Genomic DNA, 21,369 nt, shown 5'->3' with positions numbered 1-21,369 from the left:
GCCAGCTAACGTTAGATAGCTAGCTAACAGTACTCTTTAACTTGCAATGAAAATGACTTACTGACAAAATTAGAAACGTATAATATCTGAAAATGTAGCTCGTCTCTCACCCGTATACATGGATGCCATGGTTGCCCTTAGTTTGAAGATGTAATCCGGAGACAAATGTTTTATACAACAGTCTTCTGTGTTTTCTTTTCAACTCCCACCATATTTGCAATCACACTCTGCTTCCACCGGAATTCCAATGATTTCAAAACTCGGTCAACTTCTGTGACAACAACACTGTTGATCACCGTCTCTTCCCCAACACTGCCATCAGAAGACTTTACAATGTCTGGTTTGATTAAAATGTTTTTAACCTAAATAAGGGACTTCCTCATCGTCTGATTCATTTTCAGAGTCAGCATGGAAAATTCAGGGCAGCAATTTTGATAGCAGTAGCAACACTTGTGCAGTCCTTCATGATATCTTTCAAAAAAGCCACGGTAAAAGTATTATCTACAAATGCTGAGCATCTCATGTAAATAGACAGAAGCATGTTAAGTGGCAGACCATCCAAACTCATCTCTCTGCATATCCAGCCCTCCATTATCTCAGCCAATTATGGCTAGCGGGAAGGTCCCCATCTTTTTCTGTGGCTAAAACAACTAGGCTTGTAATTTAACCATTGTAATATTATTTACATGTCGTATACAAGTTTGTTATTAAAGCACATAAAAGTTCACATTTTCCGGAGAGCATTTCTTCCAAAAACAAAAAACACATTTTGATAAAAAATAAACATTTAAGTTGAAATGCCTCTCCTGTGAAGTAGTGGCGTGCAACACCGGCCTAGCTTGATGGAACACGTTACATACAGTGTCTTGCGAAAGAACTTTGCGACCTTTTGCCACATTTCAGGCTTCAAACATAAAGATATAAAACTGTATTTTTTGTGAAGAATCAACAACAAGTGGGACACAATCATGAAGTGGAACAACATTTATTGGATATTTCAAACTTTTTTAACAAATCAAAAACTGAAAAATTGGGTGTGCAAAATTATTCAGCCCCCTTAAGTTAATACTTTGAGATGCTGCAAAAGCTCCTTGGGGTATGTCTCTAAAACGAGAGAGCAAAACTCGCAAAACAGCTCGAGCTCAGTGAGGTTGGATGGAGAGCATTTGTGAACAGCAGTTTTCAGTTCTTTCCACAGATTCTCGATTGGATTCAGGTCTGGACGTTGACTTGGCCATTCTAACACCTGGATATGTTTATTTTTGAACCATTCCATTGTAGATTTTGCTTTATGTTTTGGATCATTGTCTTGTTGGAAGACAAATCTCCGTCCCAGTCTCAGGTCTTTTGCAGACTCCATCAGGTTTTCTTCCAGAATGGTCCTGTATTTGGCTCCATCCATCTTCCCATCAATTTTAACCATCTTCCCTGTCCCTGCTGAAGAAAAGCAGGCCCAAACCATGATGCTGCCACCACCATGTTTGACAGTGGGTATGGTGTGTTCAGGGTGATGAGCTGTGTTGCTTTTACGCCGTGTTGCTTTTAGGCCAAACATAACGTTTTGCATTGTTGCCAAAAAGTTCAATTTTGGTTTCATCTGACCAGAGCACCTTCTTCCACATGTTTTGTGTGTCTCCCAGGTGGCTTGTGGCAAACTTTAAACAATACTTTTTATCAATATCTTTAAGAAATGGCTTTCTTCTTGCCACTCTTCCATAAAGGCCAGATTTGTGCAATATACGACTGATTGTTGTCCTATGGACAGAGTCTCCCACCTCAGCTGTAGATCTCTGCAGTTCATCCAGAGTGATCATGGGCCTCTTGGCTGCATCTCTGATCAGTCTTCTCCTTGTATGAGCTGAAAGTTTAGATGGACGGCCAGGTCTTGGAAGATTTGCAGAGGTCTGATACTCCTTCCATTTCAATATTATCGCTTTCACAGTGCTCCTTGGGATGTTTAAAGCTTGGGAAATATTTTTGTATCCAAATCCGGCTTTAAACTTCTTCACAACAGTTTCTCGGACCTGCCTGGTGTGTTCCTTGTCACGTAGAGTAGGCCAGAAGGCTAAACTGGATAACCTAACCTCTATCAAAATAAAAAGATGGCGGAACCGCAAAAGTTCTTCTGTGCAAAGGTGTTTATTTACAAGTGATTCCGGAACAAAAAACAACAGTACTGCCATCAACGTCTACCTTATGGGACAGCTTAAAAACAATGCTGCCCCATCCACAGCTCAATCCAAACTGCCTCTCCATGACTGAAAGAGAGGCTCCTTTTGTAGGGCTAGCCCCTCCCCTCAGAACAATTAACCCTAATTAATTAATCAATTAACAATACAAACCTACATTTTCCATGAACTAAACATACTAAAGGATATACATTGCAACACGGTTTTAAACAATATCACAACATAACATTTACAACATTACATCACTACTGACAATATCTTTCAATATGCCCATATGCATTAATGAGCCATTTGGGACAGGCACTATAAAGCCAACCCAATTCCCTTAGCTCGGGTCCTTTTCCAGCATACCCGGAAGCTACAGAGATGGAGAGAGAGGAACAGAACAAACAAACAATGCGCTCATCCACAACATTGATAAGTATAATAATTATTGTATCTCTCAAATATGAACATTGACAAGTGTGAAATGCATGCACCAAGACAGAAGTTAATTTGTGTGTCGACCCACATTGTTAACTTATCTTATAATGGCGCAGGGAGGAGTGATGAATATGTGTGTGCGTTAAAGAACCAAATGCTGCCCGCGGCCAGTGACGGACTTCTACGTCACATTCTTCATGATGCTCTCTGCGCTTTTAACGGACCTCTGAGACTATCACAGTGCAGGCGCATTTATACGGAGACTTGATTACACACAGGTGGATTGTATTTATCATCATTAGTCATTTAGGTCAACATTGGATCATTCAGAGATCCTCACTGAACTTCTGGAGAGAGTTTGCTGCACTGAAAGTAAAGGGGCTGAATAATTTTGCACGCCCATGATTGTGTCCCACTTGTTGTTGATTCTTCACAAAAAAATACAGTTTTATATCTTTATGTTTGAAGCCTGAAATGTGGCAAAAGGTCGCAAAGTTCAAGGGGGCCGAATACTTTCGCAAGGCACTGTATGTGTGTGTGTGTGTGTGTGTGTGCGTGTGCTTGTTTTCCGACCTTATCAGAGGTATATCAGAGGTATATGTATTCAAATTAGTATCAAATCAAAATAATTAATTGTGGTTTCTGTTTGATTAGCTTCATGGTAGCTGTGTGCCTAAAATCATAACCTGGACCCCGATGTATGATGTCTGAACCCCCTGAGGTTGTAAGGTACACCCTTGGTAGGATACAACCTTCCATCCCCACGGTGATCTCCAACCATTTCATACCATTAGCCTGACACACTGTAGGCCACGAAACAGGACTGCACAGCAACAGATGACTCACCATGCAATACCCCTGGGCATCTGAAATACATGCAAAGTCATTCTAATTAAATCAAGTTCATAATCTTCTCAAGCTTTTTGTCCTATGTTCTAATAAGACCATATCACATATTCATATTAGTACTCAGGCTGGGTACAATGCATTGTCCACTGGATTAACAAATAGAGTTTGTGTTTAGGTGGATATGATACTGCACATAATGAATAAAACATCCTCTCCTTATTAAAAATAATTTGCTTGAAATGTGCAAGAGGCCTGGGTGCCTGGCCGCCTGGCCAGTAACCCAGCAGGGTTTAAGGTGAGGGTCACCAACATTAATACCAATAGCAGTCAGAAAACACACTTTGTGTTCTGATTCCAGAATGCTCCAGAGTGCTCCAGTCATGCTCCGGAATGCATACTGAATAAATTAACAGAAGAAGAGTTTTTGATGGGGTCTAGAGGGTAAAGTGTAGATGCGTGGTGGTGCGTTGAGCTTGTCCTTACCTGAACACATCTCCCAGGCCCTTCAGCAGCAACCCTTTCTTAGCTTTGTTTTCCCCTTTGTCTTTTTCTCCTTTTCTTTCTCCCTCTCAGGTTTCCTCTTGTCCCTCACGCTTTTCTCCCTTTTTAAAAAGGTAAAAGGTAAAAAAGTAAAGTCACTATATATAAAAAATAAAATAAATAGAGTTCTTCTTTGGTGACAGTGCCGTTGCTATTCACCTGCCTCTTCATAGTTACTGCTTTTCCGGGTGGCAGGGACCTGTGGTGGAAAATAGTTAAGTAAAAATACTTTTAAGTACTACTTAAGTAGTTTTTAGGGTATCTGTACTTTACTATTGACATTTTTGACAACGTTTACTTTTATGAAAATGAAAATAATGTACCTTTCATTTTCCCTGACACCCAAAAGTACTCGTTATATTTTGAATGCTTAGCAGGACAGGAAAATTGTCTAATTCATGCACTTATCAAGAGAACTTCCCTGGTCATCCCTACTGCCTCTGATCTGGCGGACTCACTAAACACAAATGCTTAGTTTGTGAATTTTGTCTGAGTGTTGAACTGTGACCCTGGCTATATGGAAATTGCTTAATGTAAGGCATGTTTTATTATTTATGCTTTTACTTGTAATACTTAAGTACATTTAAAACCAAATACTTTTAGACTTTCACTTTCGCTTGAGTCATTGTCTTTTATTGAAGTATGAAAATTGGGTACTTTTTCCACAACTGGCAGGGAAGGTCAGTAGGGGTGGATATACAGTGCATTGGAAAAAGTATTCATCCCCCTTGGCGTTTTTCCTATTTTGTTGCATTACAACCTGTGATTTAAATGGATTTTTATTTGGATTTCATGTAATGGAAATACACAAAATAGTCAAAATTGGTGAAGTGGTGAAGTGAAATGAAACAAATGTTTAAAAAAATGTTTAAAAAAGATGGAAATGGAAAAGTGGTGCATGCATATGTATTCACTCCCTTTTCTATGAAGCCCCTAAATAAGATCTGGTGCAACCAATTACCTTCAGAAGTGACACAATAAATTAAATAAAGTCCACATGTGTGCAATCTAAGTGTCACATGATCTGTCAGATGATCTCTGTATATGTACATCTGTTCTGAAAGGCCCCAGAGTCTGCAAGACCACTAAGCAAGTGGTACCACCAAGCAAGCGACACCATGAAGACCAAGGAGATCTCCAAACAGGTCAGGGACAAAGTTGTGAAGAAGTAAAGATCAGGATTGGGTTATAAGAAAATATCAGAAAATTTGAACATCCCACGGAGCGCCATTAAATCCATTATTTAAAATAAAATGAAGGAATATGGCACCACAACAAACCTGCCAAGAGAGGGCCACCTACCAAAACTCACAAGGAAGGAGCTGCAAACTCCTCTGTGGAGATTGGAGTATATGTCCATAGGACCACTTTAAGCCGTACACTCCACAGAGCTGTGCTTTATGGAAGAGTGGCTAGAAATTTGCTTAAATAAAAAAATAAGCTAACACATTTGGTGTTCGCCAAAAGGCATGTGGGAGACTCCCCAAACACATTGAAGAAGGTACTCTGGTCAGATGAGACAAAAATGTAGCTTTTTGGCCATCAAGGAAAACGCTATGTCTGTCGCAAACCCAACACCTCGCATCACCCCGAGAATACCATCCCCACAGTGAAGCATGGTGGTGGCAGCATCATGTTGTGGGGATGTTTTAGAATTGAAGGAATGATGGATGGCGCTAAATACAGGGAAATTCTTGAGAGAAACCTGTAACAGTCTTCCTGAGATTTGAGACTGGGACGGAGGTTCACCTTCCAGCAGGACAATGACCCTAAGAACTGCTAAAGCAACACCCGAGTGGTTTAAGGGGAAACATTTAAATGTCTTGGAATGGCCTAGTCAAAGCCCAGACCTCAATCCAATTGAGAATCTGCGGTATGATTTAAAGATTGATGTACACCAGCAGAACCCATCCAACTTGCAGGAGCTGGTGCAGTTTTGCTTTGAAGAATGGGCAAAACTCCTTGTGGCTAGATGTGCCAAGCGTATAGAGACATGCCCCAAGAGACTTGCAGCTGTAATTGCTGCAAAAAGTATCCGTTTTTAGTGTTACTTCTTGTTTGTTTCACAATATAAAATATTTTGCATCTTCTAAGTGGTAGGCATGTTGTGTAAATCAAATTATACACCCCCCCCCAAATCTATTTTAATTCCAGGTTGTAAATAGAAAAAATGCCAAGTGGGTGAATACTTTCGCAAGCCAATGTAGAGTCCCAGCCAGGCTACGACCTCCCTTCATGTCCTCCTCCACTGAGAAATGGAAAGAGGGAGAGGGAGGGAGGAAACATATTAGTCTGGCCCTAATATATCAAGTGATAATTATACATGCATAATATAGAAAACAAAAACAACAAACATCTGACTGTCTGGAATTCCCATCATCGAAGAAGACATCCATAAATTAACATTTAAATTTAATTTTCTACACTCAAGGTTTCCACTACACTGTGGCATATCTTTAATTAATCTGTCACTAATTGTACATTTAAATAATATCTGAGAAGGCTTGGGATATTAATTGCAAATAGCCTGGGTTCGCCTCCAATAATTTGCATGCCTACAGTGGTGGATCTGTCACAAAGAGGCGTGAGGTAGATATCCCTAGGATTAGGCCTTATTAAAAGAAAGAAAAGTGCTTATCGGGAAAAGAAAAAGGTGGAGTCCATTTGTAGCATAGCTAGAAGCGATGAGACTGACTGTGCAGCAGTGAAAGAGGGAAATGTCCTGGGGAGCGTCCTAAATGGCACCTTATTCCCCATGTTGTGCACTATGTTTGACCAGGGCCCATAGTGTTCGGGTCAAAAGTAGTGCACTATATAGGGAATAGGGTGCCATTTGATATGCAGACTTGGTTCAAATTACAAAGGATGGTGTGCCCAGATTTGTTTTCTGCTCTTCCATCGAGTTATCAGCAGTTCCTTTCTGCATCCATCTCAAAGGAAATTACTGGCATGGTGTATGACAAGAATAGCAAGCTGAATCTAGTAGCTTAAGCCGTATTCAATAATGCTATGTTTTTCCCCAGTTTGGATATGATAAGACTAACAGGATCTGGACCGATATCGCTTCTATCACTCATTTTGCAGCATGCTTATCATCTCGTTAAGTGCAAAGGCGGCGTATTTTCGAACTGAGCTGTATCTTGTCAATTTAAATGGCTGGGATTAGCAGCAGTGCTAATTTCAGAGGTTCTTAATGATGCTGTCTCTGATAACACACTAAAGATTGTAATCCTACTGGCCCTCCTGGGGGACGGTATGCTGGTTATGTGCATGTGTGAGTGCATGCGTGTGTACGTACGTGTGTGTGTCAATGCAGGTGTGTGTGTGTGTTAGGCAAGTTCTTGGTTTGTTATGATCAAGCAGCCCTGTTTACATAGGACAGAAAAAGAGATAAATCAGGTTTAAAGTTGAGTGAACACTTCATTTTACAAGATTTATTCATTAACCACACAAAAACCAACAGGAAAGAATCGAGGCAAAACAGCAATAACAAAAATCTATGGTGTTTCAATTAAAAATCCTCTGACAATAAGAGTTTAGGTACTTCCCAAGCTGCAAAATAATTGAATAGGGGCAGTTAAATTTAGGAACGCCCGCTCACTGCACACCTCAAATGTTTTGACACCGAAATCAAACTGTACCATTAAATCTCTCCATTTCAACAGTGAAAAGGGACATTAATCTCTCTGTGTGTATGAGTGAGTTCTGACTGATATGCAAAATTGCTATGCTCATTTCAACAGATTATAAAAATAGGGGGATTTTAACTCAGAATCCTGGTTTAGAAACATTAAACACAGTGCGATAGCTCGTAAGGATATCTTGTAGGGACACATTTTCCCAAGTCGATACCGCCTTCTCATTTTATGTAAAGTATTGGTTGTAGAAAAAACTAACGGCTTATCTGTCAAATTTGACTATTAACCCCTGTGATGAGTTCTGGGGTGTCTGGTTCCTTTTATCTAAATTAAAAAACAGAATTATTTTTATATCGTGGCATAGTCAGAGAATGCATTATACCTCGGCAGTTGCAAGGAAGGAGGAAATCATGGAGCTTTTCCCATTTTTCTTCTTGAGCAAGATAAGACGTCATTTACTGGTTTGTGGACAGAGCTTATGAGAACAAAGCAATTCAGGCAAATAATTCCCCTCTTTTTCAAATTTCCCCGGGTTGCATTAATGGAATCCTTTAATGGAGAATAAAACATGTATCTTGTGATTACTATAGTGGTGTGGCAGAGTTATTACCTGCCCTGAAAAGTAACACGTCCGTGCCTCTACCTCCAGTTTCATGAAACACCTGCTACTGCTGTGGTCAGTCAAAGATAAGGGGGACTGAGTAATACTAAGGAGATTGTAAGGTATTTCTGGTCTCGTTTCTAAAATCAAATCAAATTGTATTGATCCATACACATATTTAGCAGATGTAATTGTGACGAAAAGCTTGTGTTCCTAGCTCCATCAGTGCAGGAATATCTGTAATATCTAACAACAATACACACAAAATTAAAACGTAAAATAATGGAATTAACAAATGTATAAATATTAGAACGAGCAATCATGTATATGATGGAATGTATAGACATTATGGACAGTATATGGATAGAATATCTGAAGAATATGTAGAATAGAAGAGTATACTGTATGTACAGCAATAGTTAAATATAATAGGGCCTTGACGACAATACAGTATATGCATATGAAGTGGGAAAAACTGTATTAAAGTGAGCAGTGTTCCATTATTAAAGTGACCAGTTTCCATGTTTATGTACATAGGCAACAGCCTCTAAGGTGCAGGGTTGAGTAACCAAGTGGTAGCCAGTTAGTGACAGTAACTAAAGTTCAGGGCAGGGTACTGGGTGGTGACTATTAACAGTCTGAGATAGAAGCTGTATTTCAGTCTCTCAGTCCCAGCTGTGATGCCCCTGTACTGATCTTGCCTTCTGGATGGTAATGGGGTGAACATGCTGTGGCTCAGGTGGCTGAGGTCCTTGATGATCTTCTTGGCCTTCCTGTGACACGGGGTGCAATAAATGTCCTGGAGGGCAGGCAGTGTGCCTCCGGTGATGCATTGGGCAGACCGGACCACCCTCTGGAGAGCCCTGCGGTTGTGGATGGTGCAGTTGCCGTACCAGGTGGTGATACAGCCCGACAGAATGTTCTCAATGATGTATCTGTAAAATGTTGTGAGGGTCTTTTCTACAGCCTCCTGAGGTTGAAGTGGCACTGATGTGCTTTCTTCACCACACTGTCTGTGTGGAAGTGAACCCTGCCCTGTGCAACTGGGTCCTGGACTTCCTGACCTGCATTTCAGATTGTCAATGATGTGTTACCCGAGGAACTTGAAGCTTTTAACATTCTCCACAGCAGCCCTCATCTCCTCCCTGTAGGCTGTCTAGTCGTTGTTGGGAGTCGAGCCTACCCCTGTTGTGTCGTCTGCAAACGTCATGATTGGGTTGGAGACGTACGTGGCCACACAGTCATCGCTAAACATGGAGTGCAGAAGGGGGCGAGCACACACCCTTGTGGGGTACCTGTGTTGATGATCAGTGTACTGCACAAGGGGGCGAGCACACACCCTTGTGGGGTACCTGTTTTGAGGATCAGCATAGTGCAGGTGTTATTCCCTACCTTCACCACCTGGGGCAGCCCGTCAGGAAGTCCAGGACCCAGTTGCACGGGGCAGGGTTCGATGGCAATTGAATCATCCGTGGATCAATTGGGGCGGTATGCAAATATCAGTGTGTCTAGGGTGTCAGGTAAGTTGGAGGTGATATGATCCTTAACACCTTATGGTATAGGGGACGCTTGCGTCCCACTTGGGCAAAAGCAAGGGAAAATAATATAAAAATCAAACTTTCATTAAATCACACATGTAAGATACTCAATTAAAGCTACACTCGTTGCGAATCCAGCCAACATGTCAGATTTTAAAAAGGCTTTTCAGCAAAAGCAAAAGAAGCTATCATCTGATGATAGCACAACAGTAAACAGAGGGTAGCATATTTCAACCCTGCAGGCGCTACACAAAACGCAGAAATAAAATATAAAACATGCCTTACCTTTGACGAGCTTCTTTTGTTGGCACTCCAATATGTCCCATAAACATGACAATTGGTCCTTTTGTTCGATTAATTCCGTCCATATATATCCAAAATGTCAATTTATTTGGCCCGTTTGATCCAGAAAAAGAAGATTCCAAAATGCACAACATCACTACAAAATATTTCAAAAGTTGCCTATAAACTTTGCCAAAATTGTAACGGAGTTCTTCTTTTGTCGAAAGAGAGTCGGACCGAAATGCAGCGTGTAGGTTACTCATGTTTAATAGTGAAACAAACAAAACTAACTATACATGAATAACAAATAAATACAAAACAACAAACGGAACGTGAAACCTATTACAGCCTGACTGGTGAAACTAACACAGAGACAGGAACAATCACCCACGAAATGTAAAGCGAAACCCAGGCTACCTAAATACGGTTCCCAATCAGAGACAACGAGAATCACCTGACTCTGATTGAGAACCGCCTCAGGCAGCCAAACCTATTAAACACACACACCCCTAATCAGCTACAATCCCAACTACTACAAACCCCAATATGAAACTACAATACATAATAACCCCATGTCACACCCTGGTCTGACTAACTAAATAAACTAAAACACAAAATACTAAGACCAAGGCGTGACAAAAATATTTCAAACTACTTTTGTAATACAACTTTAGGTATTTTTAAACGTTAACAATCGATCAAATTGAAGACGGATCTATCTGTTTTCAATAGAGGACGAGAGGAAACAAACACTACTTGTCAAGTCTAACGCAACTCTCATCAGTGTTACGCATTTCCTAGATGGCCGGACTTCTTCATTGCACAAAGGAATAACCTCAACCAAATTCCAAGACTGGTGACATCCAGTGGAAGCGGTAGGAACTGAAAACAAGTTCATAAGAAATATAATTTGCCAATGAGAACTCAATGAACAGACAGAGACCTAAAAAACCACACAATTCTGAATGGTTAGTCCTCGGGGTTTTGCCTGCTACATAAGGTCTGTTATACTCACAGACATGATTCAAACAGTTTTAGAAACTTCAGCGAGTTTTCTATCCAAATCTATGAATAATATGCATATCTTATATTCTTGGCATGAGTAGCAGGAAGTTGAAATTGGGCATGCTATTTATCCAAAAGTGAAAATTCTGCCCCCTATCCTCAAGAGGTTTTAACAAGACGTTAAGCGTTTAAACGACGCAAGACACTTGTATTTTCATGAATGTTTAAACCTCTTGATACTCCCCATCCCGGATCCGGAATCGTGAATAAAGCCTCAGGCTCATTAGCATAACGCAACGTTAACGATTTCTGAAAATTGCAAATAAAATCAAAATAATGCGCCTGCTCTCAAGCTTAGCCTTTTCTTAACAACACTGTCATCTCAGATTTTCAAAATATGCTTTTGAACCATATCAATTCACTAATTTGTGTAAGAGTATGCAAAGCTAGCTTAGCATTTTGAGTAGCATTTAGCACGCAACATTTTCACAAAAACCAGATAACCAAATAAATAAAATCATTTACCTTTGAAGAGCTTCGGATGTTTTCAATGAGGAGACTCTCAGTTACATAGCAAATGTTCAGTTTTTCCTGAAAGAATCTTTGTGTAGGAGAAATCGCTCCGTTTTGTACATCACATTTGGCTACCGAAATGAACCGAAAATTCAGTCACCAACAACGTCAAACTTTTTCCGAATTAACTCCATAATATCGACCGAAACATGGCAAATGTTGTTTGGAATTAATCCTCAAGGTGTTTTTTCACATATCTCTTCATTGATATATCGTTCGTGGAAGCCTGCTTTCTTCTCTGAATTCCATGGAAAAATACTTGCAGCTGAGGTTTGCGCACCAATTTTGGCTCAGGACACCGGGCGGACACCTGGTAAATGTGGTCTCTTATGGTCAATCTTCCAATGATATGCCTACAAATACGTCACAATGCTGCAGACACCTTGGGGAAACGACAGAAAGGGCAGGCTCATTCCTCTCGCATTCACAACCATATAAGGAGACAATGGAAAACGGAGCCTCAAAAATCCTGCTGATTTCCTGGATGCCGTTTCATATTGGTTTTGCCTGTAGCTCACGTTCTAGGGAACGCACAGAGAATATCTTTGCAGTTCTGGAAACGTCAGAGTGTTTTCTTTCCAAAGCTATCAATTATATGCATAGTCGAGCATCTTTTTGTGACAAAATATCTTGTTTAAAACGGGAACGTTTTTCATCCAAAAATGAAATAGCGCCCCCAGAGTTTCAAGAGGTTAATTTTTCGATTTTGTATTTTGAATTTGGCGCCCTGTCACGAATATTACCGAAGGTGACTCCCCTTCTTGTTCAGGTGGCGCTCGGCGGTCGTCGTCGCCGGTCTACTAGCTATCACCGATCCGTTGTTCTGTGTTCCTTTGGTTTTGTCTGATTGGTATCACCTGTTTCTTGTTTGGTTGTTAGGGTGGGGTTATATATAGTTTGTTCGTTTGTTCTGTGTTTGAGTGTATTTTGTTTGTATTTTGATCATTTGTTTTCCTACTTTTGTTCATGTTATTTTTCCTGGACATTAAAAGCGTGTTTTTTCCCACATCTTTTGCTCTCTGCGCCTGACTCCACACCTCCTCACTCATTTGACGTAACAGAAGCCCGCACCACGATATGGAGTCAGCAGGAACAGCGACCACTCCTCTTCCCACTATGGAGGAGAGAGTCCTTCATCACACGTCCATCCTCCATTGCCAAGGATCAGCGATGGATCAAATGATGGAGAGGATGGATCGTTGGGAGAGGAATGGTCTCCCTACTACCCCACCGACCCTCCAACCAGCAACTCTACCATCTCCCCCCATCTGGATCCGGTTCCAGCGCTCTGCGCATTACCCCCTCCGAGGGAGTACGATGGAGCAGCGACGGGGTGCCAGGGATTCCTGCTTCAACTAGACCTCTACTTGGCCACCGTTCGGCCGGCTTCCTCGGACGAGGAGAGAGTGTGGGTCCTCATCACATGCCTTACGGGTAGAGCCCTGGAGTGGGCTAATGCGGTCTGGAACGGGCCCGACTCAGCGAAGGACAATTACGCTGAGTTCACTCTCCGTTTCAGGGCCGTGTTCAATCACCATCCAGAAGGTCGAGCGGCGGGTAAGAGATTGTTCCATTTCAGGCAGGGGACGAGGAGCGCGCAGGACTTCGCGCTGGAGTTTCGGACCTTGGCCGCTGGAGCAGGGTGGAACGACAGGGCCCTGATAGACCATTACAGGTGTAGCCTGAGAGAAGACGTCCGCAGGGAGCTGGCCTGTCGGGACACTACACTTAGCCTGGATGGACTGATAGACCTGGTCCGGTTGGACCATCTGCTAGCTGCTCGCGGACGGAAAGGGTCCTGTCAGTTCTACCTCCTGACCCTCCTGTATCCCGATGGAGCTAGGAGGGACTTCTAGCAAGATCGGAGGAGGAAGCTCCTCCTGTGGCCGTAGAGGGCACACGTCCCGGTGCTGGAGGAATTCATCTGGGAATAGAGATGGCAGGCAGAACATCGGTCACCCCAGGTGAGTAAGCACCACACTCTCCCAGAGTTTCCTGTTGGTCACATGTTCTTATTAATTTGTTTCCTTAATTATTCTCCTTCTCTCCAGCATAAGGCACTGGTAGATTCAGGCGCAGCTGGAAACTTTATAGATCGCGGACTCGCTCAGAGGTTGAGGATTCCGTCAGTAAAAGTAGACCCCCCTTTTCCCGTGCACTCTTTAGATAGTCGACCATTAGGGTCAGGGCTGGTGAGGAAAGCCACAATTTTGTTGGAGATGATTACGCAGGGGAATAAAGTTTGTTCCTTATCGATTCACCTGCGTTTCCAGTGGTGCTGGGGATCAACTGGCTAGCTATTCATTATCCTACGATTTCGTGGAAACAGGGAACTCTCCAGGGGTGGTCTGATGAGTGTTCAGGCAGGTGTGTAGGGGTTTCCATCGGTGTGACAACGGTGGAGAGTCCAGACCAGGTTTCCACCGTGCGCATTCCAGCTGAGTATGACGATTTGGCTATCGCTTTCAGTAAAAAGAAGGCGACCCAATTCACCCTATAGGCAGGGGATTGCGTGATAAACCTCCAGGGTAATGCTGCACTCCCCAGGAGGTAATCTTTGTCCCAGGAAAATGGAAACTATATCACCGAGGCTCTTTTCTGCCCTCCAAGTCACCTGTCTCTTCGAGTTTCTTTTTGTCGTGTATTGATTATCGAGGTCTAAATTCCATCACGGTGGGTTTTTTACCCACTACCTCTCATTGCTACGGCAGTGGAATCATTTCACGGAGCGCAGTTCTTCACTAAACTGGATCTCAGGAGTGCTTATAATCTGGTGCGTATTCGGGATGGAGATATGGAAAACTGCATTTAGCACTACTTCTGGCCATTATGAACCTCGTCATGCCATACGGTTTAAAGAATGCTCCAGCTATATTTCAATCCTTCGTGGATGAGATTCTCAGAGACCTCGGACAAAGTGGTGTATATTGACGAATTTTGATCGACTCCGCACACGCACTGCGCATGTATCTCTGGTGCGCAAGGTTCTTAGACGACTGCTGGAGCATGACCTGTATGTGAAGGCGGAGAAATCTTGAGTTTTCCAAACGATCAGTTTCCTTCCTGGGTAACGCATTTTCTGGGTTGGTAATCCAAAAATGACCACGGTAAAGGTGGTGCAGCGTTCTTGGGGTTTGGGTCCTGCCCCTATTACCTCACTGCTGAATACATTGGTCAGCAGAGGCGGACGGAGCTTTTCGTAAGTTGAAGGCGGTTCACTGAGGCGCCGGTGTTGGCGTATCCAGACCCTTTTTGGCGTTTATTAGAGGTTCCGAGGCTGGGGTTGGAGCGGTGCTCACAGCGTTCGGGTGTGCCACGAATCCGCCCCGTGCCTTTTTTCGAAGAGGTGACCAGCGGAGCGGAATTATGATGTGGGAGATAGGGAGTTGTTGGCTATGGTTAAGGCCCTGAAGGTGTGGAGACACTGACTTGAGGGGGCTAAGCACCCTTTCCTTATCTGGACTGACCACCGTAACCTGGAGTATATCCGATCAGCTAGGAGACTGAATCCTCGTCTGGCAAGGTGGGACATGTATTTCACCCGTTTTACTATCTCGTATAGACCATGTCAAGACTCTATGACACTGAGGACAGGTCCATCGATCCTACTCCCATCATTCCGGCAGCTAAACTGGTGGCACCAGTAGTATGGGATGTGGACGCGGACATCGAGCGGGCGCTAAGGGAGGAACCTGCGCCTCCACAATGTCCGGAGGGTCGTAGGTACGTGCCGCTTGCTGTTCGTGATCAATTGATTCGATGGGCTCATTGTCTACCCTCGTCGGGTCACCCAGGTATTATTATGACAGTGCGAGGTCTTCAGAGGAAGTACTGGTGGCCCACTTTGAGGAGGGATGTGCGATTCTATGTCTCCTCCTGTTCGGTGTGCGCCCAGAGTAAGGCTCCTAGACACCTGCCACGAGGTAAATTACAACCTCTTCCCGTTCCACAACGGCCGTGGACCCATCTATCGGCGGATTTTCTTACTGACCTTCCCCCCTCTCAGGGTAACACAACGATCCTGGTCGTTGTGGATCGGTTCTCTACGTCCTGCCGTCTTATCCCATTGCCCGGTCTCCCTACGGCCCTACAGACTGCAGAAGCTCTTTTCACCCATGTCTTCCGGCACTAAGGGGTGCCCGAGGATATAGTTTCTGATCGGGGCCCCCAGTTTGTCTCCTGTGTATGGAGGGCATTTATGGAACGTCTGGGGGTCTCGGTCAGCCTGACCTCAGGGTATCACCCGGAGAGTAATGGGCAGGTGGAGAGAGTGAACCAGGAGGTGGGTAGGTTTCTGCGGTCGTATTGCCAGGACCGGCCAGGGGAGTGGGCGAGATATATTCCCCGGGCAAAAATAGCCCAGAACTCACTAAGCCACTCCTCTACCAACATGTCACCATTTGAGTGCGTGTTGGGGTACCAGCCAGTCCTGGCACCGTGGCATCAGAGCCAGACTGAGGCTCCTGCGGTGGAGGAGTGGGTGCAGCGCTCTAAGGAGACCTGGAGGGCTGTCCAAGAGTCATTACGCCAAGCGAGTGTAAGGCAGAAGAAGAGCGCTGACCGTCACCGCAGTGAGGCCCCCGTGTTTGCACCTGGGGACAGGGTCTGGCTGTCTCAGTCACCAGATCTCAACCCAATTGTCGAGCGGCTCCTGAGACAGCTATCTCTTTATTTTTGTAGATCTACAGAATGTTATTCTATGGGTGGATCCTTCTTCTATATTCCAATTGTCTCATGTGTGAACTATTGGCCAGGCACTTTATTTTAAACACTGAACATAAACTACAGAAACAAAATAGTTTGGGATTTATAAACTGCTGAAATGAGTTTTGCTTTATAAAACCAAGAGAGGAGCTTACTGCTTCTCCTGTTGAAGACCCCAATGAAGGAGAAGTCTGAATAGAGGTCTGAGAATTGTTGAGTTAGGCCGTGTCCTAAATGGTACCCTATTCCTTACGGGCCTAGGTCAAAAGTAGTGCACTATATAGGGAATAAGGTATTAATTCAGCCCCAGAAAATGTGGGCTGAAACTATATATTTGCTGATCTCTTATTGCTATAAATCATTTATGTTTTCCTAGTTTCCTAAGACAGAAATAAAATTACATTTTTGTAATATACTCCACTTCGTGTGTAATTCACTGTAAGCGAAGAGGGATGATCTAAAGTCATTGGGAATGTTTTCGGAATAATTACGCCATTGGATATCCAATGGATATCAGAAATGCAGAAATGAGACGATATGGTAGCTACATGCATCCATAGGAGTAAACCCTTGTTCTCATTTCTGCCCTGTTTTGATAGCGTTTTTCAGACTGTGTAATGCGCATGAGATGTGTGCGTGTAAAGTGGGTACACTTTCAAACACAGCGAGTTTCTAAATCTCTATGTACTGTACTGAAGTGTGTACAGTGCTGTAGGTAGGAGTGAGCAGACAAGGTTTACAGAGCAGAAAAGGCATTAGATGAACATAACATCACTGATCTAGAGCAGAACACGGAAAAGGTAGACTGCAAGCACACGGCAAATTATCTACCTTAGATGGTCATGGTGTGGGAGTATGAGTGAGGATCGGGAGGAAAAGCAAAAGTCTTGTAGACTAAACACGAACAGCTGAACCCTCCATGGAATGGCCTCTCATGTCTAATCCGTTCATTTATTTTTAAGGATGTTTAAAGCCCTTCACAATGAGGCTTTTAAAGGACATAAAGGATAAAAACTTCAAACGAGAAGATGAAGGGTGTACAGATGACTAGATGGTAGATAATAATAGAATATGAGGGCAGGGTCCCACACCAAGCTATACCAACATACCACACACACACGCATGCACGCACACGCTCACGCACACGCACACACACACACACAAAATACCCTGAAAAATAAAGAATGAAAAAGAGGTGAGTGTAATATGACATCACAGTCTACATAATTTAATCAGGTATGGCACAATACGCGTGTCCCGTTCAATTCATGACATTGAAATATGCAACATAATGGATACCAATCATTCGAAGTAAATGCAATTAACATGCAAATTACAAATAAACCACCATTGCAGAAGACGGGCAGTCTGTTATAAGCAATTCTAAAAGGGGATTGTATGTTTGGCAAACTATTAAAACCTTTTGTTTGCTGTTCTTGTCAGGTATAACCACCACTTACAAGACATATGTTGACATTAGCACTAGGCTTTACTGATAAATATGCTCTCACCACACCTGATTTCCAGATAGATAGCAGACTGAGTGTTGGAAAGCAACCTCTTGTATTTACCTCTAGAGTAAAGCTTCAGACAGCTGTAATTATTTTCCAATGCCTTCTGTGTGTTTGTCTAGGGTATGGAAGTGGTGTGAGACTGAGGGTATTGGTATTTCATTTTGTCAGGTGGCGTCAGTCAGGTCCCCATAGCTCTGACCTCACCAGATAGCCATGCTAAACAAGCAGACATTGAGATTTTCTGTCCCCATCCATTCACTTATTCTTCATTGTAAAACCTTCCACAAGTCAGGATGTTTAGATCTCCTTCGTTCTAACCAATCGTGTTACGCAGAACCTTTTGAACAAGGAAAGTGTTAATAGATAGTTGATAAACTGTTGATTGAATTACTCCGGCATGGGTTTTGACCACTGTTCACTGGATGCTGAGTACTCTCTGAGGACTTTGCATATGGGAATGAGGCCTACAGACCAGCATTGTCTGTTTAGACCCCTGAAGTCCAGAACACACATAACATGTGCTTCAATGTTCCATATGGCTTTGCTTCGTGTAAACACCAGGCCTCATTCACTCTCAATCTCCCTCTTTCCACCATTCCCCCCCCTCTCTCTCTCTCTCTCTCTCTCTCTCTCTCTCTCTCTCCGCCTCTTTTCAACCCCCCCTCTCTCTCCCTCTTTTCAACCCCCTCTCTCTCCCTCTTTTCCATTATCCCCCTCTCTCTCCCTCTTTTCCACCATCCCTCTCTCTCTCTCTCTCTCTCTCTCTCTCTCTCTCTCTCTCTCTCTCTCCGCCTCTTTTCAACCCCCCCTCTCTCTCCCTCTTTTCAACCCCCTCTCTCTCCCTCTTTTCCATTATCCCCCTCCCCCTCCCTCTTTTCCACCATCCCCCCCTCTCTCTATCCTATGGATGCATGTAGCTGCCATATCGTCTCATTTCTGCATTCTACCCCCCACGTTCACCCTCAGTCATCAACACCCCTGACTGGTTTAGTGGGCTCTAAATGGAGTGTGGCCTATTGTTGCTTAGCTCACACACCGGATCTGTGGATGGACAGACAAGAAACCAAACAGATTAGGGCTAAGAAAATAAATCCCCATCACAAAAGAAAACCTTTTTCAAATCTACTACCTTCTCCCTCTTTTTGAATGAGTGGAATGAATATACCCCTCTGAAAAGCATGTTTGTAAGTGAGAAAGGACAAGAGTGGTGGGTTGTGAAGTAATTACAGGTAATTTGAGTGGGGAGATTGGGATGAGAGGGAGTCTAACGGACTCCAGGCGATATACAAGGCAACATGCCAGCCCAGTAAAGTAATCCATATGTGTTGTATGCTACTGTTAATAATTTCACAAGCAGTGACATTTCTGACATCAGTCTTATAACTTTCCGAAACTGTCAGGCTGCTAATCTCTCCTTGATCCTTCAGCCAAGCAAGCCTGCATCGGCTACATTTGTGATTAGCCGAGAACTGTGCCAAATGCTTCTAAATCAAAGTGACATCACAATCGGCTTCTTACAGAAGTAGAATGACTGTGGAGAACAGAATTGTGTTGGTCAATGATGACTCACTTCTCAGCAGTCTAATGTGTATGTACCAAATGGAAACCTATTCCCTATTTAGTGCACTACTTAGATTTTCCACTTTTCCGATTGGCCCAGGTCCAAGTTAGTGCACTATATATAAGGAATAGGCAGCATCCTAGAACATGTTCTTTAGACTATTGGGTGACATTTTACACAAACACAGGTGGCCTGGTCATTCAAACCACTAATATCTGGCCTTACTGTGACAGAGATGTGCATTTCCTTCTCTCATCACTGCTTGGATACTTTGGTCCATTTGTGACAGGGCAGGGCTCAATGCTCCTCAGCCAGGGTGTACCGAGGTCAGCTGTTAGCTGGCAGTATTGGATTTCCTAGGTGGAAAACTGAGGCCTGCACATCCATTACACGTCAAAGTTTGGACACACCTACTAATTCAAGGGTTTCTCTGTATTTTTTAAAACTATTTTCTACATTGTACAATAATAGTGAAGACATCAAAAGTATGAAATTGCACATATGGAATCATGTAGTAACTAAAAAACGCTTAAGAAATCTTAATATATTTTATATTTGAGATTATTCTAAGTAGCCAAGCTTTGCCTTTGCACAATCTTGACATTCTCTCAACCAGATTCATGAGGTAGTCACCTGGAATGCATTTCAATTAAAAGGTGTGCCTTGTTAAAAGTTCATTTGTGGAGGAGGTATGATGGTATGGGGGTGATTCGCTGGTAATTTATTTAGAATTCAAGGCACTGTCACGGCCATCAAAAGAAGTGGACCAAAGTTTCCTTTTATTTGTAAAATGTCACCAACAAAACAACAAACAAAGAAACAACCGTGAAGTTTACAGAGCTATAGTGCCAATAACAAAAGTCACTACAAAAAACTGAAAGGAGGGAAAAAGGGCGACTTAAGTATGATTCCCAATCAGAGACAACGATAGACAGCTGTCCCTGATTGAGAACCATACCCGGCCAAAACATAGAAATAAAGAAACGTAGAAAACAAATCATAGAATGCCCACCCCACATCATACCCTGACCTAACCAAATAGAGAAATAAAACGGCTTTCTAAGGTCAGGGCGTGACAGGTCACACTTAACCATCATGGCTACCACAGCATTCTACAGCGATATGCTATCCCATCTGGTGGAACTATGATTTCTTTTTCAATAAGACACCTCCGAGCTTTGTAAGGGTTATTTGACCAAGGATTTAGATGGAGTGCTGCATCAGATGATCTGGCCTCCACAATTACCCAACCTCAACCGAAGTAAGATGGTTTGGGATGAGTTGGACTGCAGCGTGAAGAAAAAGCAGCCAACAAGTGCTCAGCACATGGGAACTCCTTCAAGAGTGTTGGAAAAGCATTTCTCATGAAGGTGGTTGAGAGAATGCCAAGAGTTTGCAAAGCTGTCATCAAATCAAAGGCTGGCTACTTTGAAGAATCTCAAATATAAAACATATTTTGTTGAACAGTTTTTTGGTTATTACATTATTCCATATGTGTTATTTCATAGTGTTGATGTCTTCACTATTATTCTACAATGTAGAAACTAGCAAAAATAAAGAAAAACCCTTGAATGAGAAAGTGTATCCAAACTTTTGACTGGTATTGTGGCTCTCCATCCTGACCCTTTCACAGCTAAAAGAGTTTCCTGTTCCCAGAAGGCCCCAGAGGACCACACTACCAACAACTCAGATACATGGGATGTATCCAAAATGGCACCATATTTCTCCTACAGTGCACTACTTTTGACCAGGGCTCATAGGTTATCCAGAAGACCATGCTCCCAACAACTCAGATACATGGGATGTGTCCCAAATGGCACCATATTTCCCATATTGTGCACTACTTTTGACCAGGGACCATAGGTTCTCCAGGGGACATTGATACTAAAGCCACTTAGATACATGGGATGCATCCAAAATGGCACCATACTTCTCATATAGTGCATTACTTT

This window comes from Oncorhynchus masou, chromosome 28 (genome assembly GCF_036934945.1).
Source record: "Oncorhynchus masou masou isolate Uvic2021 chromosome 28, UVic_Omas_1.1, whole genome shotgun sequence".
Classification (NCBI taxonomy): Eukaryota; Metazoa; Chordata; class Actinopteri; order Salmoniformes; family Salmonidae; genus Oncorhynchus; species Oncorhynchus masou.
The sequence above is the reverse complement of the archived record's forward strand: the minus strand, read 5'-3'. Positions refer to the sequence as shown.